The sequence below is a fragment of the Haemaphysalis longicornis genome, unplaced genomic scaffold (assembly GCF_048455015.1).
Source record: "Haemaphysalis longicornis isolate Haplotype H1 unplaced genomic scaffold, Haemaphysalis longicornis Haplotype H1 scaffold_8, whole genome shotgun sequence".
Classification (NCBI taxonomy): Eukaryota; Metazoa; Arthropoda; class Arachnida; order Ixodida; family Ixodidae; genus Haemaphysalis; species Haemaphysalis longicornis.
This window is the reverse complement of record NW_027526445.1, coordinates 67,245,068-67,269,155: the sequence shown is the minus strand read 5'-3', so window position 1 is coordinate 67,269,155 and position 24,088 is coordinate 67,245,068. Positions and strand designations below refer to the sequence as shown.

Here is a 24,088-nt window from a genome sequence, read left to right as displayed (position 1 = left end):
TCCGTCAGTTTTTATGGCTGCTTCCCTCAAACCAAGAATTAAATATAAACACATCTTTTGTTTTCAGACAGCTACGGCAATATGGAGGCACACTTGGTGCATTACCAAGCCCAAAGACACAGAAAGACTACCATGCTGCTCTGGATATGAGATACATTAAGAGGAGTTAGATATTTTTTAGTAAATTTTTTGAGACTTTTCTGGCGAGGCAAGCCTCAAACCTAAAATGCCCTAACTAACTGAGCAAATACTAATACGAAATTGTTGATGACAAACTGAGCTTGAGGAGACAAAGAAAATTTTATTTGTTTAGTAATACAAGACGTCGACGAAGAAAACATTCGTTTTGTGATGTCTTCGAAGCATAGGGGCTCACAGATACTCTCACTGTGTGCAACATGCTTGTTGCAAAGGATATAAGTAAAATATTGACAGGACCGAATGTTATCCAATTTTATGCATTCTAGTGTTTATCAATCCTGAAAATATTTCTTATCAAGAGTGCTTCGACTTCCAGATACCAACGTCAGAAACGCCATTTGATAAAGTAATACTCCCGTGTAAAATTGCAATGAAATCCGCATATGGTAAAAGAAGGTCGCCTGAAAAAATTTTAAGCCGATAACATAACAATTAGATTATCAACATATGAGTCCTAAAACGCATTACCTAACTTCTTATCATATCTCGGTGTTCTTTTTTGTGCCGACTTGTTCATAAATTTTTTTGTGTCCTGAAACACCGATAACAAAAAGGCAACAACGACTGCTTTGAGTCTTTGAGCAGGACCATAGAAAATGAGTTCAGCCAACAGACTTTTTTAATATCTAGATCACCTCTGCCCGCCTAACTATACGTAGCTAAACATTGTGAGTAAACAATACAACACACGTCCTTAAAAACTACGAGGAAACCTGAGCACTGCTGATGATGCGGTAATTTCGAAATCTTGAGGGCCAGTTTATTTTGGGCAAGTGTCCTCTTTTTATTATCACAAGAATTTGCCTTTCTGTGATGTTGTTATGACTCAGGTCGCCACATTTCCGCAATGCATACAGGGGCGACCGCCGGTACGTGCTTGTTCACGGACAGTAAACACAACGCCTGAAAGCAGCCCTTCAAAATGGCTGCCAAACTGAACATTTGAGCGTTTAAAATTCTCAGAAACGTCACTCTACGAGTCCGTACATTTTATGGATTTATGCAGCATTTGGGCAGTCGGCAATCTTGTGTGTGACATCTGTAATGTCTTTTGATTACCCAGCAGCCATGTGTTTGGTGTCATAGACGCTAAATTTTGACGAACATAGTAACCGTTGCTTTCCCACTAAAACCGTGAGAGTTAACACCTCGCTCTTTTTTTACCGCGACGTTAGCGCATCTGTGAAAACATTGATGCGAATATTATGACACTAAACGTTTGTGGCATATATAGCAGCGATTTCTGCAGAATAAAGGAAATAATAAATAGGATCCTCTTTGTGATAAACCAAAATATGCCTTACATGACGCGCTGCAAAATATGGTACGCGGCCGAGATGACCGCAGTATTTATTTTTAATTAGTGATAATAAATATTGTCACGGCTTCGCAAAAGAAGCACACAACAATTGACACTTCGATATTGTCTTGCACTTTGCAAAATATTTTTCCACCTTCTGATGAACCAGAATGATCTTGAACGCCACAAGTGATTTGACATTTGAGGCTGCTGTTTGAGGTTGTTCCACACGAAATATTTTGCGAAACACACCCAAAATGCTTCACAATGACAAAAAATTGGCTTCTACAAACAGCGTCATCAACTGTAGCTAAATTTCACGATATTGCATGAAGAATGACTATGTAAATAGGAACTAAGAAATTGCTTTGCGAAGAATGTAAATTCCAAACGCATCCTAATAGTTGTGATCATCCTCGCAGTTTCCGCCACGGGGAAAATATTGTAACTGAAGTCTGCATGGGTCCTGAATGCGTTTTCGAAATCCCGATTGCGCTTTCGCTTTCACCCACTGTGCTTAAATTACGGCTGTTCGTCTTTGAACGTAGACGTTGTTTGTTTGACAGCAGTTCAAGAATGGCCCGGCCATTAGTGATGAGGGGTAACTAGGGTGCATGGTACAATTATTGTGCCACATGATGAAAGTCGCCTGACGGAATTGTGATCAAGTGACGGGTGATGCAATGTTAAGGGTAAAAAAAGCAGTATTTGAGGAAACTTATTTTTCCAAATAATTTTTAAACAAAATATTGCAAAAAGAATCAAACTATTTTTTATGAAATCGTGGGGTGGTGAATGAGATGATGCAGCATTTTGCATCTGTGTATTTAGCTTGGATGACGTCCGGGCTGAAATTATTCTTATCGGGATTGCCGCATTCAGGAATACACCAAGGGCGGTATTCTCGTAACTGTCCCTTTTGCGTGCCTTTCATCGTGACGTACTTGCGGTTAAGCAGTGGGCCTTTGTTTCAAATAGCATAACTGTTCTTGCAAACGCATTTTAAAGAACTGAAACCGTATCAGAGTATCTTTTATGTGTTTATTGTTACGCGAGAAAACCGAGAATAACGCTACGAAAAATCGTCTGCTCCAAATCGTCTGTTCCGAGTAGGCACGGTTCATAGCTCCGCCGTGCTTGCATGCGTCACATCCGGGTGTTCGCTTTCAGCCAATCAGAGCTTACTCAAAAGGGACACTCTCGAAAGGGACACAAAAGGGGCAAAACACGAGAATACCGCCCCAGAACGATAAGCTTACCTTAAAAGCATGGTTCAGGGTTTCTTTATTGAACAAAACATCCTGACACATCTTTACTTCAGAAACGAGCCGCGGATGAGGTTGTGCATGATACTTTCGTAACGTATGGTTAACCTTTAGGGTAAATGAAAAAAGGAGGGATGTTTCACTCAAAAATTTCCGAGTGTTGGCATTAACGTCTATTTCAGTTGCCACAGCATTCCCTTCCACCAACGTCTCCGAAATGTAACGCTAATGTGGGAGAATGCGCGCAGTGGTTAACGAGGGTGAGGTAACGTGGATCTGAGGTAATACTTAGTCCATGCGGTGATATTTAAAAATATATATAACAACCTAACTTACCCAACCCCTCTTCGGTCGTCACCAATGTATTACTGTCTTGGTCACGCTCACGTCGGCAATGATATGGAGTTCTTGCACGCGTTACTGATGACACCGCAGTACGTTTAAGTGTTCTGTTTCGGAAAACATGCAACGATGCAACTGGCTGTTCTTCTTCTAAGCCATTCTTCTAAGAAAACAACACATATGTAGTTCAGTGTTAACGTCGTGAATATTGTATTACTGGTGTGATAATTGACGCGGTAAGCCAAGGAGCTCCACCATCAAATTGACAGAAATTGCAGATTGAATACCTGACCCATTACTCTGTACTGTATATCACGTGATACTAAATAAGGCATTTGCATAACAAATCTTGCGGTAAAAACATCCTTACGTTCATTATTTTATGAAACACGAATCGAATTGGTTCCCCTGAAAAATCTATCCCTTCAACGTCGACTAAGATGAATCATTGGGCTTGAAGAAACAATGCAGCAGGTACAGAGAAATACCTGTGCTGTGATCCCCTTCTACAAATTATGCCTTGAACACCGGCGCACACGTCTATGACACAGGGATTTATTTGTAAAAAAGGCATGAGTGGTCAATTACCAAAGCATATTTCCAAAATGGTTTATCCTAGATCATCGTCTGGAATACATCGTTGGTTGAAAGTACAAGAAAGGTTGGTGTTTTTGGCGCCGGCTGTGGATTTTCCTTCTTAAATTGCAAGATCTGCGTCCCATTAATAATAACTGTATAATCAGCTCTACCATGGATCTTCTGTGCAGCTACATAGGTCTTATTTCATAGACGATGACGTAACTGTTTAGTATTGCTTGTAACAAATAGGACTAACTCCTTTCCAAGGGTATGCAGCCGTGCCCTTCGCTGTGGTGATCGTATGAAGTTTCTCGTGCTATTTATTATGTAAGCCGTCATCTTGCTGCACAGAAAAATGTTAGTCATAGAAATGGTATAGAACAGATCAGAAATTATGAAATCAGAGATGTAGTTATATGCTTGCATAAAGATGTATTCGAGGTCAGTGTAGATCTTTATATTCCTTATAAAAGTAATGACGACTATATTTACATTTTGCAATTTCAAGACGAAATCCTGTTGCAAATAACGAAGCCAGAAACTGCGACGCACTAACGAGAACATCTTTTAGAATCCTTGAATAAACTTCATTACACCACACAGCGTTGTACAAATGGACGGATTGAGCTCGCGTAAATTTCCAAATACCTTAGATTTCGGCTGGAGATTTGTCGTACATTGCAATTTTGGTTGATGAAAAAACTTTTTCAAGCCGAAAGTGAAAACTAGCTGGCATGATCGCCTGTCACACTTGGCAAGTCATCTTACACAGTGCTATAGAAGGTGTTTTGTGTAGAAAAAAAGAAATGTTCGCATAAGTCAAATTGTATTAACACATTTTCTAGGGAACCAGTTTATTTAAAAAAATGACACCTTCCCAAACACGTTCAAAAAAGTTGGATGCTTTTGTAACTACGCAGCCCCCAGTGTAGCATCCATTTTTTAACATGATCCGTCACACCGGTGGGTGTTTGAATGTGGTTCAATGATTCTGCTAAAATATTTTAGAAGAAGCCATAAACAATGATTTGTTTCTGGTATGCACAATTATTTACGTGACCTATCACCTGCGTGCACGAGCTGAGAATTGCGCTATTTTCAAGTACAGTACTGCCTTTCGGACGCGGAGAATATAATCGTGCCAATTGGGCCACTTCATTAGATTGTGCATTCACGTTTGGGTACATGGGAAAAAACGTTTTGGCACACTCTTTAAATTTCGGTAATGACGCATTCTTCAGGCAAGCATTGGTATTTTAACTAATAACAAGGGCGGTATACACCTACACAAATTTTTAGTTTGTATTTTAGACTATGATCCTAAGTAGTATGCCATTCAAAAACGCATGTAGTTTGCTGAACTCATTTTCAAACGCGTAAAACCAATAAATCTGGGTACCTCCAAGAATAAAAGCATATAAAAAGACTAGCACCCAGCTTGGTTCGTTTATGGGATAGTTTTGCATAAGGAGCATCACTAAGACTAATTTGCTCGAGCGTTTTTAAAGTATTTCAATAAACCTATGCGTACCTTCCCGGTGGCTTGCTCTATCAAACTAGAAATACAAGAACAGGGATGGGAAATATATCACGCGAAGACGCTAAGTATTAGCTTATGAATATTGAATGCGAAATGCACCATTCATGCTTCAAGGTGCTTGTAAATATGCTTACTGAATTCCGGTTGTGATTAATCTGTTTATGCACATTTAAACGTATATCAGACCAATAAGACAGCACAGTGAGATATTATGCGAAGTGGATGCTAACACAAGCTAAATTGGTTTTTTATCAAAATGCAGTTGTAATATGAAAGTAATTGGTAATCAAGGATAAACGCAAGGATGCGAAGATAATTTATTGTTGTCTGTACAGAAGAGCAGGCAGAAATTAGCTAAACAAAACCTAATGCCCTTGCGCGACAATTGAAAGTTGGTAATTGTCGAGAAGTATTTGGCTAGAGGGGCAGTGGTACCTTGTCTGGCGTTGAAACGTATATTATCTAAGACGGATCGCCGCTGCCGCTAAACATTCGAGTGTTTTGGCGATCGTGCAGGCAGTCAGGAGGCCCTTCTTAGAGACAGCACACGTCACCTAGTGTCTATGGGTACCTGTGAGGAGCCGACAAGCGGTATGTGCGGTACCTTTTTGATGTCGCCACGAGCATTCGAGAAGAAGCAAGAAATAACAATCGCACCAAAAATTCGGCATGGGTAAGCAATGAAAATCGATGTCAAATTTATAGCGCAAGGAAAGTGCGTAACTTAACATACAGAGCTCAAGGAAGGTTAGAAAGGGGCATGAGATAGCAATGCAGGCGAGCGAAGAGATAAGCAACAATACCCCTGTGCCCGATGCTTACCAGAAACATCGAAGAAGAATTACCCGAAGTGAAAAAGGTTAGATTGGTGGAGATTGACTCCATCAACATGCGCGGGGGTGGAGCCCGAAGGAAAGGATAGAGGTTTACAATCAACTAGACAAATGAAAAAAAAAACGAAGTAGAAGGCTTTACATAAACCTTTCTTAAATATTTAGTGAAATCCCAAGTAATGCATGAATATGTACGGCAAGGTTGTAAAGAAAAAGTATTAGGAAAGTGGGAGGAGTCGGCATGCTTAATCACAAGAAAACCACTGGCACCAAGCAAGCGAAATATACCAAGAAGGTATCTGGGTTGAGTGCACGCTAGCTGGAAGAGAAACACTCGTGGGAGTCATTATCTGGTGTCAGGGGATGTCAGGTAAGGTTTAAAAAAACAATAAAAAACGGGTAAGCTGCATTCACCCAGAGCTCGATCAGTTAGGTCAACTGGAAGAGATGAATGTAGTGGTAGAAATAAATGCCCAAATTGAGGACCTGCACAAACACGCAGACCACAATGGTAAATTGTTACTAAATATTTGTGAGGAACATAATCTTATTGTCTTAAACAGAGAGGAAAAAAATATTAGGGGCAACTTACATGGCAACGAGGGTAAAGCAGCACAGTATACACTACAGTCTCTTATGGGAAGAAGTGTATGAAAAATTGACGGTAATGCAAATGAACAAAATAAGAGGAAAGAGCTCAAAGGGGCACTGACAAAACATTTTGCATCTTGTTTTTTTTTTGTTGCGATAAGTAGCTAATAACCTACTTATCACCTGTAGAAACCTCTTTTGCTTCAGCCTGCGACGGTTGTTTAATTGGAGGCATTGTCAATGCGGCCAGTAGCAGTTTCGATTTCACCGGCTGCCGCGAAACGATGGATTTTGTGCGAACAAAGCTGACTACGTGACCGTCGAAGGGATATAACAGAGCATAGCTGCCGTAGCACTGTCGATACCGCATCGCCGGCAATTTCTACGAATGCCCCCGCGTACTGATCTCGTGAGCCGCCTAATTAAAAAGCGACCGTGGACATGACGCAGGTGCTGCGAATGCAAATGCTACCGCTTCTAAAGAACGACGCGCGACGCTCGAGACAGTTGGTGACAAGACGCGCGCTGGGAGCAGCCGGCCGGTCTGCCTACAGGTCCACCTGCAGGTGTGTTCGGCTTAGCACTGCAGTGGATAGTTGATTCCCTCTGTCGTAAGCGGGGCATATTACTATTTTAAATGCAACCCGCCATCGCATCGTTAACTCCTTTCTCATATAAGCTGCCATTGTTGGGACTTTGGTACAATTTCGTGCAGCGGAAACGAACTATCACTCGAGCTACCTGCGCCGGCCTGCACCACTTAGCGGTGGTGGCCGCCGCCTGCACAGCGACCGTGCAGCTCGCTCAGTGGGCTTTTCGCGTTACGGTGCGTTTTCGCGTCCAATGTAAATAAAAAGAAATAAAAACAGAGTGCCTGGAATCGCTGTAAACTGTGGTTGCGGCCAGCTGCCCGATGAGCCGACGAAATCGCCAACCATTGGGTCGTTCATTCTCGAGGGCAGAAGCTCCGCCCTCCGTTTGGAGCGGCGAGGCGGGCGAGCCGCAGAAAAACGCCGGCAGTGCGGAAGCGGCAAACACAAACTCGTGACCTATTGTGATGTTGTTTATTTACAAAATATTCAAGGAATGTCGATTGCGCGTGGTCCTCTGCTGCCTGCTCGGTTGCGTTTCGCACACATTAAAATTATTTATAAATATGTTGTATGCTGTTCTCGCCACTGATATTTTGCAGATGACGTATGTGCGTTCACGCCAATCTATTTCCGAATTTATCTCGCCTTCAGAATTTTGTGTCAGTACCCCTTGAAGAACGTGGGATAACAGATAATTTAGATTTTAAAAATCAAAGGCCAAATCTCGAAAACGTTAGCTCACGACTTGAAATTAAACAATAAGCCGATCGCTAATATCGCGAAAACCAGGAGACGTAAAGCAAATTGACACCCTTTAAAGATTGGCTTTACCGCAAATAAATTGGTTTTACTCAAGAATATACAAGGAACGCAAGGGAATGCAACTACTGGAAAAGAAAAGGAAAGGCAAGAAGCTCGTACAAGAAGTCTATCAAGAAAGCAATAATATACAGACAGCAAGTGTGGAGAGAACAGAGGGAGGCCAAGCGAGTTGGAATTCATACACAGGAAATCACTTTGAAATGGACATGGCACTGCCAACTGGAGCTTAAAGTGCAAAACCTTGAGCGCAAATCTTAACAGAGGAAGTGAGCCATGAGTACCAAATACATGAGAAGACAATTAAGGCGCGATAACAATGTTTTGGGACGATGCAAAAATGAGAAAAATGGTGAAGAAATACAAATTATTCATACAAATGGTGAAGATGAGGTGGTCAAAGAGGAAAGGGAGGTACTCCACATTCGCTTATTCATGCAGGCTATGCTTGGAACAGCGGAGAGCGATTAACGCCTTTGTCGAGTAGGGGAACTGAGGCACGTACGGATAGGGAACTTAAGTAGGAGAAACTAAACGGGAAAGAAGCCAAAGAAAATGTTCCTGCTAATACGAGAACATAGATGGATGACTTTTTACACGGCTGGTAAAGCTCCTGTACCCAAAAAACATAGCCCAACTGATTGGAGGAATCGAAAAAGTAACAAATAATGAAGTACCAGACGATGGACGTAAGAGCAGGATGAAACTGATTAATAAAGGTAAGCAAGACAGGACAAAAGCGAACTCTTACAGGCATATTGCCGTTGCCTTCTTTGCATATATGCTGACAATGCGTGCCATAAAAGCTGAACTTCAAGCACGGGTACAGGGGAACGGCGCACTGAGGGAAATACAAAATACATTAAGGTGAGTCAGGCACATAAATGACGACCTATTTTTCATAACCCAATGCGTATGGATCTCAATTTCTCAAAAGTGACCATTCTGAATACCATTTGTGGATTTCGAGTGAACCTACGACAATGTAGATAGAAACATTCTGTGGAGCCTACTAGGTCAGGAGGAATTGGAATACGACTTTATGCAGCTGCTGCACGAAATTGACAATGAGAGCAACGCGATGATTTCCTCAGTAGAGCGTGTTGTTGCACAAATTGGTACGGCATTTTTAGAGTAAAAAACCTGCGCGTCAAAGACAATACTAGTACAAAAAACTACGCCCGTCTCGTGCTCTTTGTACTAGTCTAGTCTTTGACTCGCAGTTTTTCTAGCCTAAAAATGCAGCACAAACTAGCGCGCCGCTGTGCTGCAAGCTTCATGCAGAGCTCTTTTGCTTTGGGGCAGAGCAGAGCACTACGTGCGCCCTCCGCGTGGGCCTCTCTTATTCGGTTACTCAAGCTTGCAGCAACAGCCAACATAACACAAAAGGCTGAAGATCGGCCGGCACAAGGGCGCTTTACTGTCGGCGTGATTTAAACTGAGGCCGCGGACGACGCCGGGAGTCGAGACTTGTGAGAAGGACGCGGACGCAGCTCTGGAGAACTACTCTTTCCCCTTTCTCAGAGTTAGCGTGTGCCCCTTCTTTCTACCCCTAAGAAACTCTGAAAACAGTGTTGTATATGCCTGTACTATGATCCCACCGTGTGCAAAAAGCAGGGAGAGAACTTGTTTGACCGTCATCTCTATGGCTATAAGTGGGGTAAAGCGAGCGCAGAGCCACAGAAGCGTTCTGGAACAGCGAATCAATGCTGTCACTCTGCTCGAGTCATGGACTGTAACCTCAAGCGTCATGGCATTGTTCCTGTCTTGGTTCGGCTCATCTCTCGCCAATAATGTAACCAGTTAGGTTTGACACGGTGTTCTTGTGTTCTCCAATGCAGAAATATTTGCTAGCTGCTCACGTCCAGGCTACCACACGCCTGACCGAGGTGCCGGAGCCCGGTGCTTGGATGTGGTTTGATGGCAACAGTTTGTGTACGACTTTAATGAACTGCGCCACAGGAAATGCAGCAGATTGCGTGCAAACAACTTGTGTACTAGATTGACACCACCGCTTTGTGTCTCACCAATGATTTCGGTCTGATTCAAAGTATTTCAGGCTGGTTGCGTGAGCATTTATTGAATAACATATGCGCAGTAAGGTTCTATGAAGCCCAACCATAGCTGGTCTCCAGCTACAGCACTGTTTCGGCTGCGACTGTGATTTCCCCCTTCGGCTTAAGGGCTCATCGTGCTTTTTTTGCGCATTTTGCTATAAACTTTGGTAGATGTTGATGTAAACCTTTCGCAGCTCCTCTCCTGCTCCTAATTGAGCTTACAAGCGTTGGTTATAGCACGCCAATATGAAGTTCACAACTGCATATTCGGTCATACGGCCAAAGCGAATGGCCGAAGCATCGAAAGAAGAAATACTGATCGCATTACCATTAGTGTAGGGTTGTGGGCACTTCACGAACCTTACTATGTTTAATACACTCTATATTACAAAAGGAATGTTTTCGGGATGCAGTTTTAACTTCTCGCTTGATTCCCGTCAGCAGATTGTCGACGTGTTCGGTCATCGAGTCAGGCACATCACGCGGGCGTTCGATCAGCCGATGTATACGTGTCGCCGTCGGCGTCGTGTGACGAGATGGTCTGCTTCCTTCCTGGTAGAGAGACAGGGAGCCCATGGGCCGGAGAGAGACCAGGGCGTCAAAGGCCACCGTTAGAGGTTTGTACCCTCATGATCACCATGAATGCTTGTGAATGAATAGTCAAGATGCCAAGTGCGAGACCGAGCGGCGGCACGGAAAGAACGGAGCTCTTAACAGCCCAGCATGGCATTTTCGGCGTTCCCTTCTCAGCTATGCCGGTTGGTCGGAACATGAGGCAGTGCAGGATCACAGGGGTAGGCTTCCTCCGAAGTGAGTGAATGTCCGGGCAAAAGATGTTTTGAAGGAGGACTTAAAAATATTGATGACCAGAGATAGGTGGCCAGAGTGTCACGGTACCTATACATGAAAGCGTGCGCGTACAGTGGAGCAAGAGAACCCGAAGGATCAGAAATAAGTATATGAAACCCGGAAACACAGGGGAAATGACCATGGCCACAAAAAATGAAGTGAAAAAATCAAAGAGAAGGAACGTGAAGACAAAAACGGAAGCAAAGAAATACTCAGATATCTACAGAATTGGGAAGAGGCAGATCATAATGGCAAAGTTGTTTGATAATATCAAAGTGAGTGCATGGCTTCTGGAAGCGCGAACGGGTTCCTTGCGCAGAAACAAACTTATTTGCGAGCAGACATAAGAAGAACTGTGCACAGGTTTGTATGAAGCCAGAAGCCATGGGGACTACTTTAGCGTAGTGCAGAGGTAAGTGTGCAGTACTCAGCGAGGGAGATTTCCAGCTTCCAGAAGCCAGTGGCTTTAAGGTTAACGGAGAGTTGAAATGACAGGGAGTACACTTTAGAAAAATAAGGCTATAATGTTGGTGGGAAAAGAGCCGATGCGAAGATTTGTGAAGTCGGACTAGCACAAAAATACCGTAACCGTTTTTTTATGGCGAGGTGATGGCGAAGTGGCGTTAAAGCTAAGGCGCCAAGCAACATCACCATCACCGAATATATAAAAAGACATTTGATGAAATTTTTATTCATTCGAATTAAATGTAGCGTTACTTCGTGGTTTTTCTTATTTTGTATTGTCGAGTTGCTATTTGCGGCCAACCAACGGCACCCTCCATGGCAACGCCACAGCACAAAGATTACCCCCAACCCTTTGCGTCTGAAGAACCTGTGCCTATGTGGTGCGATGGGATTTCAATTGGCTTCGTTACCCAGAAACCCATGCTCGATCCGAAGCAGGCGAAGTGGTGAGCTTTTCGAAGGATGTGTTTTGGTGCCTAACGCCGCGTTCTGCGTTAAGCGGGAAGCACACGCATGACTACAGCATGCGATTGGCGTGCGACTGACCATTACGAAGGTCGCCATGACCAGTCATACCCGTTAATTTGAGACACATGGTCTAATGCGTGCCTTCGATGCGTCGTCGGTGTCGCTCCGGCCACTGATTTCGGTGCATAGTTGCCTCCCTCTTTAGGTGCACGCGGGCCTATTTCTATATGTGCAAGAGAAATGCGAGAAAAACACACTTATTAACTTGAAGTAAAAACGAATAGTGCTAATACGTTATACATTGTATTTTATTTGTTCACTAGAGCTGTGTAGGGGCATTTAGCACAGGCGATAACGCTGGTCCGTGGCTGTGTGTAGCGCTGGCAACATGCATCTACCAGATGTTTGTATTGTCGACGGAGAGCCCGCAGTTCGCGGTTGTGGCGAAGAGCTGCTCCGCACAAAGTAGTCGGAACTGCAACTGGCGCCTCCATCGGGACTTTGAAAGGAACTTTCACGGTGACGTCATTATGACGAAACCTTGGGGCTTTCATTGCCTGTGATCTCACGATGGTCGGAGTGATGGCATGGCTGCATCTGGTTCACCAGTTACACATCGTAGTCATCCTCCGACCAGCGTGCGACGCCAAAACCGGTCCTAACGATCAGTCGTGACTATCACTCACATGCCAATCGTATGCCGCGTTCGTGCAGGTGACTCTCACCTGACGCTTTAGGTACGATGACAAGCCGAGCCCCTGTAATCTTTGCACTGAAATGAATATCTGCAGAATCAGACTGTTCCTTCATCAGCGCAGGAAATATGTAATACTGAAATGCACATCGCGAAGCACTAACCATATTTATTATTGCAGACAAAACGGAAGTGATTTTGAAAGAGTATTTATTGTATGTTGGCCACAAAGGGCAATGCGCGGTCTTTTTTACCTCAAGACACGGTAACAATTCAGGTAAAAGTTTCAATTTTTATTGTTTTGTTATTTGTTGAACTTTATCGTCATAAATTGAAAACAATTCTTCCGGTGATATTTTTGTTTTATAGTGATGTTTCCTGGCAACCATGAAAACAAATGGTGTTGCAGTGCTTTTGTTTCTAGGGTATTTGGGTTTTTATCAAACACTCGACAGTGCAACCGTTGAATGCTGACGAAGCTGATTATTGCGTTCGTTGGAGCAGAGAATTTTTTTTCTGTACCCTTCTAAGAGCGTGCACTTTGGAAACATAGCACACCTGTTCACTTCGGCAGAATACATGCCAATCGTATGCGCAGGAAGGCGATGCACATGCCACGTATGCGAATGCGATGCACATGCCACGCAGAGGCCCGGTCAAAGCGGTGGCACGTTAGAAGCGTAGTCCCACATAAAATTATCAATATATTCCTAGGAGATATTGCTTACACCCGGCATTCACGGTGCTGCGACAGCTTGTCTCAAGTCTGCGTCCCCTTCTGTACAGTTTCAGATTATTACTCCTGTTTTATCAGGTAATAATCGTGTGAAAATTTCAAACGCACACTGATTTGACGTGACAAAATATTTGGAAAACTTTTAATAAACACCCTATTCACCTGGCGCAGATTCCTTAATCAATGTGTGTTCATTGAAAATTCGCCCAAAATTTAAAAATAGGCGGCGTTCTTGCGAATTACTATTGCAAGGAGAAATACTCACAATTTCAAAAGTCAACACTACGAGGACGAACCGCAAAGGTTTTCACAAATCTCACGGCCCTTGGGTTGTGGAACGCTGTTAGTATTATACAAAAATCAAATCCGCCCACTGGAGTAAAAGAATGCAGAAGAGTTCTATAAGAGTTCCTTCTTCTGTGCAATTTCAAATCCTTATTCTCCAATTCGCAGTAATAATTCCTTCAAAGGTACAAACACAATGAATCCTCACCTTGCGCAATATTTGGAAGTCTTTTATAACACATGCTATTCACCTGGTGAAGAGTCCTGAATCATTGTGGGTTCTTTGAAAATGACCACAAAATACACGTGGAATCCTTCCAAATTATTAGGCAGTCTGAAATACATATATTTTCACGCACCAGCGCTCGTAGCGCGCTAACAGGAAATGTTTTCACAAACGCAGCGACCCTGGCGTTGTTAAATGCCCTTCGTAATGTACTAGAAGGAATATGCGCCTGCCGAATTAATGGACTAAAGGCGAGTTCCAGTTTCAAAATTCTTCCTGTTCCTGAGAAACACTTCCACCTGCACTGGTGGACAACATTCACGACCTGAAAACTCTGAAGCCGTGACCGATTTCTGTGAACACTAGTCGGCTCTGCACGCAAACATCCGAAAAACAGCCTAGCCCGGCTGGCTTCGGTGTCCACCCTCCTTAGAAATTGGTACAAGCAAGCGCAGAGCTTCTGTTTAATGCACTATGTTTCCTCTAATTCAGTCACTGATGCTCATTTGCTTGTTAAGGCTGCGATGCGACAAGAGCCACACGCTTGTGGGCATCTTACTACGAAGCTTCCTGTCTTGTACGCGTGGGCTGGAAAGCAATAAAAAGTTAGCACGCGTACACACCTGGCACTGCGATTACCCAAATGCCCTTCATAACCAACCTGTGCCCACTAAACTGCATAGATTTGACGCTAGGTGGAGTGTGGTTGAGGGGCGAGTGCTTACAATTTCTCCCCAACGTTTTCAGCTCATAACATATATTGTAAATCGAATCTCTTCTCCACCTCCGCCTCCCTCTATCTATTCTTAGCCACTCGAATCACTGCGAACCGCATCATCTTAGTCAACGTGCTAATGGCCACGTCAGTTTTCCAGTGAAAAATGTGTCACGCAGCATGTCTTTACACTGCGGGTTCAACAATGGTTTTGCTACGTCGGCCTGAACTAAAAACAATACATTAGATAATAGGGAGCAACTGCCACCGTCAAGAGGTTTGCAAAGCCGTCGAAACTTGACTGCAATATTATGACCGGATCAAATTTGTTTACTTGGTTGAACATTCACATTTATTGTATCTCTTGTGCGGAACCACGTTGTAAAAGGCAATCAGTGGTCGTGGCTTTACCTCAATCCAGGTTTTGCCCACAGGCATTGTTAAGTTCCTTAATCAACTTGGGCGCCCTATGCGAAAAGAAGCTGAAGCTTCTAAAACCGAGTCATATGCTGTGCGAAGAAAAGTAAAATTATACGAAAAAATTACGCAGGAAGGTCAGACATTACTAAAAACGTGAAAGTGTGCTCCTAGTGGTAGCCTCTCTCGGTTTGATGTAGAGCGTAATGTTAAACTTTATGTTGCTTTCATCGGGCCAACGCCGCAGCTTGCTGCATTACCACGCCCTGCAGGCGCCGGTGACAACGAGCGACATTTTTAGCTACATGAGACTCGTCGCTGTGGCTCACTTTCTCGCCGTTTCTTTCCTGTGACATTGATTTGTGCGTCGTCATCCATAGAGATGCAGAATGCTAGTTCACACGAGAACGCATACATTGCACATCCACATCTTCCTACGAGCGGTTGCCTTTTCCCAAAATACGATTCGGTGCTCCTGTTTACATTCTTCACAGGGCACAGTTGAGACACGCTTTAACATTTTAGTACGACCACTTCCAATTTATTGGAGGGTATTCTGTACAGTACTACACCACCTTGAAATTTAGACAGATTAAAATTTCATGCCACATCATTATACATCTGTAAAATATCTGAAGATAAGGTAATCTGAATATCACCTGGTTCATGGTGTAATTCACAAATATTTATTGCTTACCCTTGGTAATATTTACAGCTCAAACACTGCATGAGCGAATAAAAAATTTTGTGGTACGGCTGTGAAGGTTGAAAATGTTTTTATAAGCAAAGTACGCGCAAAGGTTCAGCAATGTGTATGGTCAATCTTAAGGTCAATCATGGCTAAGGTCTAAGCCTAAGGGCGATGCTTAAGTCGATAAAAATAGGCACAAAGGTTCAGCAATCCCTAAGGTCGATGATAAGGTCGATAATGCCTAAGGTCGATGCCTAAGGTTGCTGCCTACTGAAGAACATGTAGGACGAAATGTGGTTGCCGCTTGGGCTGTCCGTCTAACCTGTAAGAAACGAACTTAATGAATTTGACATATTGTGGACAGTTCGTTTTATTGTCCGCTCGTCTACCTTCGCGTTTTCCTGAGTAGATAGATCCAAAGGTTTTGTTTGCTCTTAAATTATTGTTTTTATTGCTTACTTGCGCCCATCGTTTTTATTGTCAAGTTGCAATTATCTCAAGATTAATGTGTAGGCGGTATGTCTTAAACAAGTTTTCGCATATACACGCTTGTGTGTGTCGCTTGAACCGCCCTTTTTGTTGATTTAAATGCGGGAAGCTCCTCCGAGCTCCTCTTTAAAAAATGATGGTTTTCGACAACGTAAAGTATAATAAAAACAGCCGAGCTCTTCTTCGCTTTTGCAGTTACCTACCTAATCATAAAGGGTAAAAATTTTTATGGACCCTGCCGCTTATCTCACAGCCACGTCGCACAACTGAGTTTACTGCCTGAAAATTCGTCCAGCTTGATTCGAGGTAATAGAGCAAGGTATTCCCGTTCTTATTATTTGGGTGGGCATCAGGCAAGCCGGGCGTGGAAGTATAGAGTTCGGGTAATTTTTTTATAGAATTGTGAGTTTACACCTACCGATACATTGTTGCCGTTGGTTGCTCCCTTGCAAGGCTATTTCTCAATACTATCGAGATTTCAAGTTTTCTTCGATTCAACTTGCTACCACGCTGGATACTGAATCATGGGGACATTCGAGGCTACATTCCAAGTTTGTGTATTTATTTCACACAGTTTATGGACACAGGTTTCAGTTTTTGATCCAACGTTTCTCTTTTTTTTCAGACGTAAGACCTATGTGTCTTCTACGTGTAAAAAAGGGCGGAGAGTATAGACAATGTGTCTACGAGTTCTACGACTGCACAAGACACACGCAGTGCCTCATTGGACCACCGAATAATGCTACAGCTTGTAGGTCGCACATCTACGAGTGCAGAAATTTATAAATTTAGTTTTATTCCAATAAAACAAGTAAAACGTCTCCACAAATCGTTTTATGCTGCGTGTTGGTTCCTTAATTATACGAGGTGTGTTCGTTTTTATTACCAAAGCAGCATAAGGCGGGGTCACACACATAATAGTTAACAATTTTTCTCAATGTATCCTGTCCTCCTGTGCACCATTCATACTCAACAAATGGCAATAACCTATGATCAAAACGCAACTCACGCATTTATGCTGTGTAGGCGAAAAATGCGTCCATTGTTCTCTCAAAGAAGCAAAGAAGTCTCTTCCTAACAAAATCCGGCCCAGAAGCCGAAGCCCCCCTCCAGACTACACACATTTTGAAGGCCGAATAACAGCCTGGTTCAACGATGATAAACACCGCACTGAATATTGTGAAGTGATCATTGATTGAGGTCGTATAAACACAGCAATTTCGAACCATAGGCTGAGAAATACAGCTCAGGGTAGCTCTGAAATACGAAATCGCGATAAATTACCCATAACAGGTTTTAACATTGTACCCGTCGTAAAGTAGAACAGAAAATTCCAGCTATGCCGAATGACATAAGACCTCGAACGTGAGCCATGGAAAACATGAAACTTATTTCAGTAACATATTTATATACAGGACGAAATCTGCTAAAGCTGAACATTTTCTGTGATGGATAGTGCTGCATGGCAGAATGTGTATTTAGTTTGTGCGGTTCCGGTGAATGAGTATTCTCGGCGCATATGGCACCTTCCACTATCACAGTGACGGGGGACACTGAGGAACCCGAGCCCCCAAAATATAACGGGTGAATAACCATGGTGATGTATTTCAAGGTGAAAAGAAGCCCCTGCACTACCCATTGCCAGCATTTTGTCATGTTGTATAGCAGATTCAATCCCCACAAAAAGCCTGACAGCTGACAAGAGATGAGTTCTGTTAAGTTGCGGTGAGAGAGAGAGAGAGAGAGAGAAAGGGGTCGAGAAATAACTTTATATTTATATAATGCATTAGGCCGTGGTGGGCGCCGATTTCAGGGTTACGACGAATTCAGCCGCTCGAATAACGAGCTCGTTGTGGAGCTGGAGGTCTGACCGGTAAAACGCCTGGATCCAGTTGTCAGAGGAATAAATTCTTGGGAATGGGTCCTCCGCACAAACCCACATTTAGTGATGCACCACGGCCCTTTCAGAGCACCGGTGGCCGAGGGTGGATGGGCAGAAGGAGTGGTGGATATGATGCAGGATGGCTCTGCAGGGTACGGATTTCGAGGTAACGCCAGTTGATGACAGAGGCGTTTTCTCTGTAAGTTGAGCGATAATTGGGGGTGGGGGAGATTGCGGTGAGAGAGGCGGTAATTCTGGATAAGCTCCCTGAAGGCTATGCGACTATCCTTGACTGAACTCGTTCTGTGGAGGATACGTCGTACGCCTGGGTGACAATTGCTGAGGCCACATTTTAAAGACGTCTGTATCCCGCCAGTGGCCGGGAATAGAACCGGTGGAACTACACCGTGTGCGATGGCCAATTTAGACCGATAATTTCGTGTGTCTGGCCCGAAGTCAGACAGTTGGTGAAGTTTTCGCATGCCGTTTCCCAATGGGAGAATGCAATGTCCGGTATTTGCATTTGTGTAATGTTAGCGCGATTGCCGACTCTTGAGCTGGATGTTGCTATCGCTTACGATGGGTGAGGTCAGCAAGCCGAGGAGAATATCTATAGCGCATAAAAGTGGTAGTGAATGCCTCGGTTTATCAATACTCTTCAGCGTTGTCATAAAGGGCTTCTTTGGACGGGGAAAAAATTTATCTGCTGATTTGGTTCGATTCAGGCATCTTTCGGTATGGAAGGATGGGTGCATATTGTTTGAGTTGGGTTCAACGAGGGTATGCTTTCTGATTGATCATTTAATGCTGCACAGTAACGTAAGCTCTGGAGCAGGGCTGATCTCCTTTTCCTAGGAGACGTCTGCCAGCAGAGGAGTGCACCAGGTGGTTGACTTGCCCACTGCGGTGGCCTTCCATCTGTTGCACTGTCGTATTGTATTTCCAGGTTTCCCCAAGTATGCCAGAGTAAACGCTGTGCGGCAATTGCAGGGTGGCGGCGAATGCTTTGCGGAAGAAGCCATCCATTTCCTCGTCTCGTTAAGGAAGAGAAAAAGGTATGGAACAGCGTATGTGATCCCCCGGATTAAAAATTTATAGACGAGTCTGAAGCTCTCTTCCTCTTTAGGGCCCTGCCGCTCAGCTCACTACCCAAAATGGAAAGCATCGTGGACAGATACGATACCGATTCGGAGTAGCTACAGCAGCCGGGGTGTGCTAGTATTGGCCATCACCTCGCGCGAGAAATCACGGGGTCCGACTGCAGATACGAAAATCTCTGGTTCCGCACGAGCACTGGAGAAAGATAAAGCGTTTCCCGAATGGCCAGCCGTCGGTATCACCTCTCCCACTTTCTCGTGTGAATAGTGTCCGCCGCCTCCGAGTAGGGCTCGCGCTCTTCTCGCAACCCACTCGAGCAGATGCAATTGTGTCCCAAACGGGAGGAACATCAAAAAGTGAGGATGAAATTGGGGTACACGACGTGGGTAATTATCTCCTAATTAGCACATCTTCAGAAGAATATGTCACTAAATACGTCGAAATTAAATTCATCGAGCTCAGTGGTCACCGATTAGAAAGAGCCGCTCACCTGGCGTACCACCTTATACCCCGTGTAAAACATCTTCAGTGTTTCAGAAGACATCGCGGAACAAGTGATGGACCGCATATATAGTAACAACCAGGACCCATTGTGGTCGTCAAACGTTCCAAAAGTTTTTACATTGTGCTAATATTGTTCAAAAACCACCGAGTCCCCTTCTGGGTGCGATAGAGGGCAACAAATTACCGGTGCACGCCCTCTCACCCCAATTTGGAGGGTTGTGCAGCAGTCTGGAAAGCCGGACACAGGCACGATGTATGTACGAACGTAATATCAAACCCAGGCTCTCCCGCTTCTTGGGCTGCCTAAGAGGGTTTGAATACAGCAAGACACCTCCGTCGTATTTCGAAAAGGTATCGAAACAAGCACTCTTGCGCACGGTTCCGGATGAGGGCTTGGATTTTCTGTGACTCCATTACGGAATACGGACTGCCCTCCCTGAGCGCCAGGAACAGAGCACCAAGGACCGTGAGGCAGCGATCAAGAGCGCGAGGCAGCGTGAGGCAAGGGCCGTGAGGCAGCGACCGTGAGGCAGCGATCACAAAACACTTCCAACACGTGTCCAGTTCAGCACACTACACAAACACTTTCCTGAAGTATAAAGACTCTAGTGAAAAGAAGTCCCTACACGACAACAACCAATCACAGACTTGTTACAACTCCCTGTTTCCACTACATGAGCTGAGGGCTGCTCTGAGCACGTGAAAACCCTCAGCTCCAGGCCCAGACAACATTACATATACAATGATACAACACCTACACTCAGACACCCTTGAAACACTTCTACATCTATACAATAACATATGACTTTAGGGGCACATCCCTCGCTCTTGGAGGGAGGCCATAGTAGCGGCTTTCTTGAAGGAGGGAAAGTACCCGTGGCACCCTCAAGCTACCATCCTATAGCCTTGGCGAGCTGCCTGTGCAAGCTCTTCAAGAAGATGATAAACCGTAGGCTCGTGTACTTTCTTGAGTACAATGGTCTTCTCGAGAGCTGCCAGGCAGGCTTCCGGGCAGGGTTATCCACAAACGACCAGTTAGTTGCACTGGTATCTTACATTAAGGATGCCTTTATACACAAACAGTACTTCATGACCGTTTTTTTGATATCGAGAAAGCTTACGATACGGCATGGCGTTATGGCATTCTTGCAGACCTAAAATCCTATGGTGTAACAGGTAACATGCTGAACACTCTTTCCAGTTACATGTCTGAACGAACATTTCGTTTCAGAGTCGGTTCGGCACTTTCAAACGTTCACGTTCAGGAGAATGGCGTGCCTCAAGGTGGCGTATTGAGCTGCACCTTGTTTATAGTTAAGATGAACTCTCTCCGAAAGGCACTGCCGCCAACCATATACTGCTTGATGTATGTAGATGACGTTCAAATATCTTTCAAATCATGTATCATATCCATTTCTGAACGTCACGTCCAGCTTGGCGTACACAAACTTAACCGCTGGGCAGATGAAAATGGATTTAAACTTAGCCCGATCCCGACGTAAAACTCTTTGGTGACTCGATTCCAGTAAAAAGAGAACACAGTTTTTTGGGTGTGGTGTTTGACGAGAAACTCACATTCATCCCTCACATAAAACGACTCAAACAAAACTGCCTCAAAACAATGAATATTCTAAAAGTCTTATCTCACCAATCATACGCTGCAGACAAACCACTATTGCTTAGACTTTATGCCGCGTTGGTGGGGCCACAGTTGGACTACGGAAGCGTTGTGTATGGGTTAGCCACAAAAACAGCACCTAAAATGCTCGACCCAGTGCTTCACTTGGGGCTTCGCCTGTCTTGTGGGGCATTCCGTACCAGTCCGGTCCACAGTCTTTATGCTGAGTGCGACAAATGGTGCTTAGCGTAGCAGCGAATTTATGTTGATCTTCTATATGCCTCCAAAATGTCATCAATGAATAACCATCCCTTTAAACCGGTTTTTAATGGTACGTCCACAACTAAACTCTTTTTACACCGCCCATCAATTTCTGTTCCCTTCTCGCAGAGAGTGAGGGACGAGGTGACTATGCAGGAGGTCTCCTTCTTAGACACATTCAAATCATCTCACACTGATCTTGTAGCACCATGACATCTCCGTCCTGTGTCATGTGATCTGTCTTTCATACAATACAATAAGAACAAGACACCAAGAAGTGGGATTTTGCACCATTTCATATATCTACAGGATAAATGCAGGGCTGCAAAGTTTTTCAGCGATGCATCTAAAACGTTTACTGCAGTGTCTTGTGCTGCGCATGGTCCCAATTTCGAAGCATGTAGAACAATGAATGTAATACACGTATTTTTACGGCAGAAGCCTATGGCATATTTCTGGTTGTAAGTCACATAGTTGAACATCATATTCCTACACCCGTCATTTATACAGATTCGCTCAGCGTCGTCCGTGCATTATCATCCGGAAAGTCATCAAAAAACCATGTCATTTCTCTTGTCTTCAAAATAATTATGGTAGCTTATTCTTCTAACCTTGGGGTGACTGTGTGTTGGGTGCCAGGCCATTCTGGCATTGGCGGTAATGAAGTGGCGGATGAAATAGCCGCCAATGCTGCACTCCGAAACACAGTAAACATGGCAACACTACCTTACACAGACCTCAAGCCACACATTAAACAACAACTCCGTAAAACTTGCCAAGCAGACTGGAGCGAACAGATAGACAACAAACTACACGTAATAAAACCACACTTGGGACAATACACTACTGACTCACACAACAGGCACATTGATGTTACCTTAGCTAGTTACGGATAGGCCATACGCATGTAACGCACTAGCACCTGCTCACGGGATCTCCAAGACCCCTGTGTAGCAGGTGTGGGGAGGGCCTATCCGTAGTCCACATACTCATACAATGCAAGGCACTTGACACAACACGACACAAACACTTCTGAGAACTCTACAGACAACATATTCCCCTACACCCATCGTTGTTTCTGGCTGACGATGCCATGGTTTTTGTGAAACGTGTGTTTATGTATTTGTCAGATGTTAAGTTTTTAAACCTCATTTCCTATCATGCATAATAAAATCTGGCCCTATACACCAGCCATCACCATTATCTTTATTGATTTTACTATGTTAGGTTTACACGTTTTATGCCTACCTTTTGTGGTAATGACTTCTTTTTATTAAATAACTTCTCTGGCGCTCTTTGTCCTCGTCGGCCTTGCGCCATTAAGCACCAACCATCATCATAAGGTGGGGCAGCCTCCAGACTGAAGCCACCACAGGACGGGGCCCAAAAGCACCTAGAAAGCTGTCCTCAAACAAGGTTGAAGACCACCACTGTAAATTGTGAGCGGTTACAGCGCTTCTACTTACTTGCTCCGAAATCCCACCTAAACATTCTCCCTCTCATTGCCCACACCCTTCCATCGCAGCCTTTTCGCTGACTTGACCTAGCACGCGAATTTCAAGGCATGTGCCTCGGAATGGCCGCGCTACGAGCTGAGAACGCCGCCTTCAGAAAAGATATCAATATGTTACTACCTACGAAGCGAGAGGAGCCCCCGCTTAATTAAACAGAAAGCCCCCAACCCACACCATCCGGTAGTTTCTCACTGGCCTAAGTTCTCCTCGGAGGAGAAGCTGTAACGTCTAGAAAGGGCGGTAGCGGAGCATAAGGTTGAATACACCTAAGCAGCATAATGAATCCTCATCGCCCTGGCCATAATACAAGCTTTAATTTGAAAATATGCACTACAAGATGCTGTCAAGTGTCAGATACCCGGCTGCACAAAGAGATCCAATAAATGCCCACATATGTGTCATCCCCGATGAAGGCTCCTAGAATGGGTGTCATGCTTTGGCAGTTGAATTGTTTAGGAGAATATTGGTTTGGGCGAGTTGGTACATAGCGACGTATAGAAGCGCAGCAAAGACGAGGTCGGAATTGTTTAGGCTTTGCTCGAAAACGGGTGGAACTACAGCTACTACTATAACAAGCAGAGCATCACTCAGACATTATTGCGCAACAGGAACCCGGAAAGTGGGCCAGATATTGGGGATATCTTTTCTTGCAAACACCCCACGACCATGGAGTATTAGCACAGTGAAACATATAAGCCGAACACACGCACTTTAAGTGCGGTCTGATCCTTCAGGACGTTGTAAAGACCTACGCGAATAGTTGTATTTAACAGGTAAGTCATTTAAAGTAGCCCCAGGAAACAAACAAATTTTTGATAACTGGTCCTCACCGCGAAACAAGCTACCTCTGCCTCACCCATCATAATCACTAGAGATAACATTTCACCACACAAAGAAAGGAGTTATCTTACGGATGGCAAAAAGGGGATGATCTTATTCAATCGAAGCAGCTGACGCTCAAAGCTCGACCGGAACTACCAAGAAAGTAGAGAAAGAGTGTACAACGTGACACCGGACCTCACACAAACCTACAGAGTCGGCCATACAGATTGGAGC

At 44.2% G+C, this 24,088-nt stretch overlaps 1 long non-coding RNA gene across 1 annotated transcript in view; it reads left to right on the top strand.

Annotated features, from left to right (window-relative positions):
- The window catches only part of LOC144148726 (uncharacterized), a 47,986-nt gene extending 31,010 nt beyond the window's left edge, over nt 1-16,976 (top strand). Inside the window, exons 3-4 of the long non-coding RNA XR_013318039.1 lie at nt 68-12,873; nt 16,781-16,976. This is a non-coding gene — a long non-coding RNA (uncharacterized LOC144148726). The remainder of the gene's footprint in view (nt 1-67; nt 12,874-16,780) is intronic.
- Nucleotides 16,977-24,088: the final 7,112 nt, after the last annotated feature.